This window comes from Bactrocera latifrons, unplaced genomic scaffold, assembly GCF_001853355.1.
Source record: "Bactrocera latifrons isolate USDA-ARS-PBARC rearing strain unplaced genomic scaffold, ASM185335v1 scaffold_1382, whole genome shotgun sequence".
NCBI classification, from domain to species: Eukaryota; Metazoa; Arthropoda; class Insecta; order Diptera; family Tephritidae; genus Bactrocera; species Bactrocera latifrons.
In genome coordinates, this window is record NW_017534833.1 from 11,204 (window position 1) to 20,034 (window position 8,831).

Sequence of the window (8,831 nt, forward strand, 5' to 3'; positions counted from 1 at the left end):
CGTACGCTTTCACATCCATTGTTTTCAATAAGCAATGACAGCTAAAAAATCAGTTTGTCTTCTTTTTTTTATTTTTCATAACATCTGTTGAGTGAAGAGCGTATAATATAAAACAAGCAAAAGACACAATTGATTGATCTCTTACTCACTTGACAGAATTGTGAGGATGTGTTAGTGACATGTAAAATTGTGTAAATGTGTTGGAGTTTCGGTCACGCAGGTTTTTTTCTGGGACATACATGCATTACTACCTATGTAAATCTTTAATTGATGTAGGTTTGATAAGATATATTATATATGTATATACATACGTATTTATTTACAGATCTTTAAAAGTTTTGGTAACATGTTAAAAGACGAAGCGGTCGCACATATTCACGTATGTAATTACATATGTGTGCGTGTAAACAAAACGAACCATACGCATAATGTTTGTAAATTTGTCTACGCACAACTTTGTATGTAAATGTGTACACTTATTGCTTCATGCGAAATCTTCGTTTCACGGGCAAAGAATGGCTGAAGCTCAAGTTTTTTCAAAGAGTCAATGTGTCGAAGGGCTGACTTGAGAACAAAGCATCACAACATTGTGTTGTTGGTAGAAAATCTGGCCATGCCGAAAACACAAACGAACGATCGCCAATTGCCACTGCTTCCCTTGCCGCTGTAGCAGCTTCAAGAACAAACCAGTGTAAATATGTATGTTTCTGTATGAGCTTGCATACATATCGACGCCGAATTTTGCAAGCCGCGTACAAATATATTTTACATTCATKGACAAAAACAGTCCATCCCAGTAATGTGCCACAATCAAAGATACAGATTTTTGTGATTTGTTAAAAAAAAATATCATATGACACATAAGCGAGTGCGGATACTTAAGCGATTGGTACTTAAAACAACAATTTCTATGTAKKTCMAAAAAGAACCGTGCGATGCAGCAAGATATGGGCAGTTAAGAGGAATGATTTTCATTTAAGTGGAATACTACTTAACCGGGATTCACTGTACACATAAATCAGAGGAATATTRARTATTTTCTTTGGCACATTTCTTGACTTGAAAATCGACAAATAAACTATGTTTTCAATTTTATTCTATACTTATATTTGCGGGGTTGTCGCTTTTTCCTTCTAATACAAATATCAGAAATTTTTCAATTTATGATTTTTAGCTTTTGCCATCGTCGCGGAAAGCCGCTTGTAGGCAAATGCATGCTCGGGTAGACGTAATGGTGTTTGTTTTTATGAATGAAGCAAGTTTGCCTGTTGAAAGTGCGCTTGCGTTCATGAATGAAAATATTGTTGTTAAGTGATTTTCTACAAATTTGGGCATCGACTTGGCTGCCATATTGACTTGTGACGCTGCTGCTTGCTATTTGAAACCATTATTGTTTTTGTAGAACAATATTCATAGTTTTTGCGGGTGACATATCTACATATAAACGCATATAAGTATGTATGTCGTGTATGCATTATTTGTGAGGGAATGTCATGCGCACATATTTATGTACATGTGTACTCATATATTTGTATGTTGGTTTGTGTATACATTATTTTTTCGGCAATGTCGTACACATATGCATGTACACATAGAGCAGTGCGTGCACATTTTTTACTGATAAATGATAATATTACGATTTAAATTTGAATTGTATTTCCATAGGTTGTTTTTGTTTTTTTATAGTAGGAGGAAGCATCGAAAGCCTGAGTGCCGGACTTTAATCCGCTAAACCTAACCTACTCCCAACGCAAGACTCTCCCACGGAACCACCAGACAAGGTATTACTTCATGGGAGTGACAAGACATTTTACGTCTCCTCTATATCATAGACAGACTGATGCCTATTCTGTTGTATCTGTCTTAATATTGTCATGATAGAAGTTGCCGCATCGCGAACAGCTTTCCACTTCTCAGAGGACTGACACATAAGCGTAGTCAAACTTGCCACCGTTCAACTACCACCTAGTGCTGTTTCTAACTTTTCCCTTATGTTTAGAAACCGAGGACATTGGAAGAACACGTGCTCAGAGTTTTCTATTGACTCCGTACACATCGGGCAATACGGACTGACGTCGTTTTGAAATTTATAAAGATAGCCTCTGAAGCACCCATGCCCGCTTAATATTTGGGTCAGGTGGAAATCTAGGTCMCCATGTTGTCTGCTTATCCACGTATGGATGTCAGGTATAAGTCTGTGGGTCCACCGTCCTTTAGTTGAGGTTTGCCACCGTTGCTGCCATATAGTTATGCTCTTTTTTCTCTCTTCTCTTTTTTGGATTTCTGTGATTGGCACTGATAGCTCATATAATCTCGTGAGCTCGTCACACTGGATGTCTATGGGCGGCATACTAGCTAGTACTTCAGATGCTTCGCTGGAATTAGTTCGGAAAGCATTTGTTACTCTTATTGCTGTGAGTCTATGAACTGCACTTATTGGTTTGGCATATGCTTTTATGTTTAATGCCTGTATCCATACTGGTTTTGCATATAGTAGAACTGAGCTCATAACTTTTGCGATTAGAATTCGGCGGCTGGAGCGCACACAGCCACTATTTGCCATCATTCTTGATAAAGCGTTATACATCTTATTAGGCTGTGGAATTCTTAGCACCCCGTCATAGACTAGATTCCATAAGAGAGGGCCTAAAACAGATCCTTGTGGTACTCCACTTGTAATAGGGTAGCTCTTGATGCCTTCGGTGGTGTCGTAGATCAGCTTTCTATTTTTAAAATAGCTCATAACGATATTTATGAGGTACTGAGGTTCGCGTATTGCATATAGGAATTCGAATATATTTTCCCGCTTAGCAGAGTTGAAAGCATTCTTCACATCCAGGGTGATCAGCGCACAATATTTTTTAGTACCACCTTTCCATCTTTTGCCACTTACTGCTCTTTTCGCAGTGTCGACAACTTCTTTCAGTGCATCGATAGTAGACCTCTGTTTTCTGAAGCCGTATTGTCCTTCTGATAGTCCTCCGGCCTCCTGGATTGCAATTCCCATTTCGTAGACTTTTCCCATTGTGTCGAGCATACACAGAGGTCGATACGAAGAAGGTTCATCTGGTGATTTTTTTGGTTTTGGGATTAAAACCAGACGCTGGACTTTCCAGGGATCGGGGAACATCCCTTCTTTTATGCATGCATTGTACATTTTTGCGAAAAGAGTCGGTTTCGAGATTATGGCTACCTTTAGAGCTCTGTTTGGTATACCGTCGATACCAGGCGCTTTGTTGTTTTTGATTCTTTTAGCTATGGCCAATAGTTCTTCTTCCGTAACCAGTGGGGGTGATTCAGCAGCTTCGTTTCGTCGCACAGCGCTAGTAATCGGGGCGTGCGTCGGAAATAATGCCTCGACGACTTTCTTCATAAACGGCGCGCATTTGGGTTGCTGCCATTTATTTTGAAATTTGGACATACAAATTTTATAGGCAGTCCCCCAGGGGTCTATATTCGCTTCTTTACAGATCTTTTCAAAACAGTTTCTCTTGCTACGGATTATAGATGACTTTAGAAGCTTCTTGCGGTTTTTAAAAGCTTCTTTGAGACGATTTTCGTTTTCGCCACTTAGATTGCGTTGTAGGCGACGTCGGGCTGAGTGACAGAGCTTTCTCAGCGTGGCAATTTTTTCATTCCACCAGTATACAGGTCTTCGCTTATTTTGACATTTTGTCCTTCGAATTGTAGCGTCGTATGCTGCTACAAATTCCTTTTGCAATGCGGTTACTAAGTGGACGCTGCCTTCGCCTGGTGCTATTGCTGCGCTCCAGACTGTCTCAAAACCGTCAGTGTCGAAATCTGTTTGCTTCCAGCTTCGTTTATGTGTAGTGTTACTGCGTGGGGGTCCTGGTCTCGAGAGAATAAAACTTCTGCGATAATGTGTCTGCTTAGTGCATCATTTGCAAACATCAGGTCTATTACAGAACCTTTATTTCCTTTTGGTAAGTATATTTTGTTTATTATTGTGAGGTTGGTTTGGCTCAGGAATTCTAAAACTAGGCGCCACGATGGTTTGAACTCCTACTTCCCCAGGCAGTAGACCATGCGTTAAAATCGCCTGCCATTATTATCGGTGATTTTCCCCTACTTTCTAAGGATAATTCCAAGAGGAAGTCTTCAAATTCTCTAACGGATGCACTGGGACGAGCATAGCAGCTTACGTAATAAATCCCCCTATTTGCGCCCATCTAAAGCCATTTTTTGCTTTTCTGCAGCAAGATGTGAATGTTCGTCCATTGCAGGACCATATTGCGGCTTTGGCACTTCTGTCAGTAATCCAAGTGCTTTCCGAACGTTGGGAGTATTGCTCACTCAGTAAGGCGACATCAATGTTGCTTTCTATTACGGTTTGTTGCAGCAGGGCTTGTGCTGCAGCGCAGTGGTTAAAGTCAGCTGCAATATTCTCATTTCTCCATTGTCTTTAGCAACTCCACGTATTTGGAGAAAGTCGTACTTAGGACCGAATRTTCTCCTTTGCAGATCATGCAACTCGGTGTGTTAGTGCATACCTTTGCAATATGTCCCGCGCTTCCACAACGTGTGCAAAGAGAGGAGCTGTCGGTCAGACTGCAACATTTACGCGCCATGTGGCCTGGATGGAAGCATCTGTAACAGCGGGAAAGAGGGGAGTACTCCCGGAGGCGACAGATCGACCACCCAACCTTTACTTTGCCAACTTTAAGGGCAGTCTTGGCATCTTGGGCACGCAGGGATATAAGGGCTATTTGAGTGCCGCTTCTTGTTTTCCGCATATTTTTAACATTAGCTGMCCCTATGTTTTGTATTCCGCACTCTTTTTCTAATGCGCAGCAAATTTCTTCTAGAGAAGTTATCTCATCTAGATCTTTGCACATAACAGTGACGTTGTGTGTTTTTGGTTGTACTACAGCCATCTCTCCAACCACTCCCTCTAGGGCGCTCTGAAAAGTTTCAGCTCTTTTGTCTCCTTGGCTTTTAAGCTCTATGAGCAGGTCTCCTTTGAGAGTTTTCCTGATGTAGGTCACGTTGGAACCTAGTTCCTCGAGGCCACTGTCACCTTTAATTTTACGGAGGATATCTGCATACGAGGCTCCATCCTTTTTTGTTAGAATTATAGCGTCTGGTTTCGGCCAAATTCTCTTCTCCATAGTCCTCTTTTTTTTCCCACTTCTACCCATTTCTCGGGTGCTGGTTTATTCGCTGCGTTGTCTTTAGTATTTGTTTTGGTGACTTCACTAAAGGTTCCTTGCAATTTTTGAGTCATGTTTTTTGGCTTCCTCGAAGGTGGTAGGAAGCCTGATGTCTCCCGTGCTCTTTTGGGGGTATTTTGCGGCGATACTTGTGACGTTTTCCCTACCTTCACTATTTTCGAAAGGATTTCGGGATTTTCTGATTTACAATAGAAGTATGTTATGCTGCTTACAAGCTCTCGCAAAAATTTAATATAAGATACAAAATTGTACTTATCTCTTTCGATTAAACACAATTAGCTAAAGCTGCCTCAAAACACTTGGAAAAAACTATGGAAAACACTGGACCGTACAAAACCACGTCCGCTTTACACAATCATCACAAGTGTATTTCCATAGGTATGTACATACATATGTACTATATCATATTTACAAACATATTCATATGAGAAATTATAATATATCCTCAAACATAAGAAATATTTAAAAAATATCTCTTAATTGCACATTAACTACAAATATTGTTTTGAAAATAGCGTAATTTAATTAGAATGTTATAAATTATGCATATATTCATAGAAGTACGCAAAATGATAATCATATCAATTAATATGATTATATACAAAGGGCAAACATACATATGTCTGTTATAGCAATGCATGTTTCTGAGCATAATTTTCATTGAATGCTCTGCTCTGTTCACGCGCCACTGTTAAAGTTTCTTCTTCTTAGCTAACTGTGGTGAAACGCACTCATCGCATTTTGTTAGCTTTTGACAGTTTACACGCCTGTCCGTTGTTGGACCTTCTCTATAAATATACGTTCTCTGATAGCGCATAATCTATTGAATACTAACTCAATCCAGTCAACAGTTAACGTCACCTAATATGTCAAACAATAGACAAAGAATTTGAAATTAAATGAAATTGCTATTATAAATTGAGATGTAAGGTATCCTATCAATTGAAAAACAATCTGCAATAAAATATTCAATTATTCTTACTTTTTCAATTTTTGATGTTAGCGTAACCGCCAAGCCTCATGTTACTTAGATTGAAGTACTATATAAATTAAATTCATATTATATTGAAGATAATACTGTTTACTTAATATATATACATATAATTATTATCACATAATTATTATTATATTTGCTATGCATCAAATCACAATGTATGATATATGTATTTTGATGATAAGAGTTACTCCCGAATATATGTAACTAAATTTGGTTATCGAGCTATTTATTTTCCGCTTGCTTCTTATGTTATTGATTTATTTTATTGATAATAATTAATCGATTACCAAAAATGTATAAACCAATTTGCATTTAGTTTAACGGCGATTAATGATGCTATTTCCAAATGTTAATTAATATATGTATATATGAAAAAATTGCATGGAACTATTCTTCGGTGGTGCTATCTTAGTGCATTTGTCTGGTGATTTACGAAAGACCTTACCAGTTATACCTCGCTCTTCTCTCGCGGATGAGATTAATGGATGTTTGGAACAATCATTCTTATGGCGAAGTATTGAAACATTTCAATTAACCATAAGCATACGCGTGCAATTGCAAAATATTCAAATATTTTCCGAAAAGGAAACAGTGAAATATAATAGAAATCAGATACGCAATGCTTTAAACTGCCAGATAATTTATGCTCTATTCTTCAGGGAAATAATCAATTGACTCAGAGTATTTTTCCGAAGTAGAGAGTAATTACTTGAATCATAACTGGCTCAGTGAGCGAGATATTTTGGCTGCCAAAAATGTTGATGTTGACAAAATTTACTTCCAAATACTAGACGATCTGATGTCTTTTAAATCAATTGATACTGTTCTTATTGAAAATGAAAGTGTAAATTTTCCAATTTATTTTTTAAATTCACTTGATATACCCGGAATGCAACCACATAATGTTCGAATAATTAGTGGTTTACCTATTATTCTCCTGCGTAATTTGAATCCACTTCGATTATGCAATGGTACGCATTTGGCTATCAAAAAGATTACCGTAAATGGTCATGAAGCAACCATATTAATTGGAAAGTTAAAAAGTGAAGTGGTCCTGTTGCCACGTACCATTTCCATTTCGTTTAGATTTTGCAATGACGATAAATAAATCTCAAGGCCAAACAATGTCCATTTGTGGATTAGATTTGGAAAATCCATGTATTTCTCATAGGCAGCAATATGTTGCATGTTCACATGTAGGAAACCCGTCGAATCTATTTGTGTTAGCTTAATACGGATTAACCAAAAATATTGGATACCAATTAGAGCTAACTTAAATTGAATACTTCAATACTTTTAGATAATTAAAAATATTTAATATTATTCTTAAAGATTTAAAACTATTTGTTTGAAATTTAATAAAAAATAATTTTAAAATTAATTGTTTTGTATTAACTCTTGTCAAATATCAACACAATAAAAATTTTGATCGATCGTATTAATAGCGGGATTCTGTAACCAGTCTCTAGTCTCTACTTGAGACACTTTGAGGTAAAATCTCAATATGTGACTAGTTACTATTTACTAAATAGTCTCTAGCGTTAGTCTCAAAATATTGCCTCAAATTTGAGACCTGGTGGTTAGCGGGTCACAAAACCAAAAAGAACTCTTGTCTGCCATTTTGAATATACTGAATAGAGATCATCATAGATATTAATCGATTGTCATTTTTTTTATATTTTGTAAGCAACTCAAACACGGAAAGGTTAAAAACTAAATAATTTTTACAAAAATTTCATATATATTATGAAACATATATTTTTATTTTTATTGATAATTATGTTTTCTGACTATGTTCTAGAAAATTTAACATTTGTTATCGACATATTTTTTTTATTTAAGTTGAAAAACATCTCTGAATTATGAGATGTAAGAGATTTTTTGACTGTCACTTACAGAATAGCAAAATCGTCTCAAGTCTCAAAAATTTTCTCTAACTTAAAATCTTAAATTTAGAGACTTGAGACTGTATCACAGTACAGAAAAGTCCTTCCCTTTCAAATTCCAATCCTGTGGATTCTTATACCAGACGTTTTCGTCTTATTTCGTACATAATAACTTCATTGTATTAAGGGTAACTGTAGTAGAAAATCAATAATGGAGGATAGCCATGTTTTTTTACAAATGGAATTTGTGTGAAAAAGAATGGTGGTCTGGTTAATGACTGATGTCCTCCTACTCTTCCTCGTGAAGTAAACGCAGCCTTCGGCAGCTATCGGCCGTAGGCCATGATCGAGCTAAGCCATGAGTAGGAAAACCCGTCAGCCAATCAGAAGCCACCAACATGACGTCGTCGTAAAAGGTGTTATAGATTTTACTAACGCGTAATTGTAATCATGTGATCTAGTGATGTTGTTATGTAAATATTGTTTGTTACTTTGTTGAAATGTTAATTAACATGTGACTTTAAATATAAGTATTACACTGAAAGAAATTTTTTATATATAAGCGAAAAATACACTGAGAAAAATTTGGTATGAAACTTAAAGTCAAGAGAGACGGTTATAATTATTTGGGACCAGGTAATGCAATAAATAAAACAGATCCACCAGTTGATGAGGTGGATTTTGATGCTCTTGTTCATGATTTTGAATATAAATTAGCTACTTCTGAAGCAGGTATACGAGAAGCGGGTAGAGAAG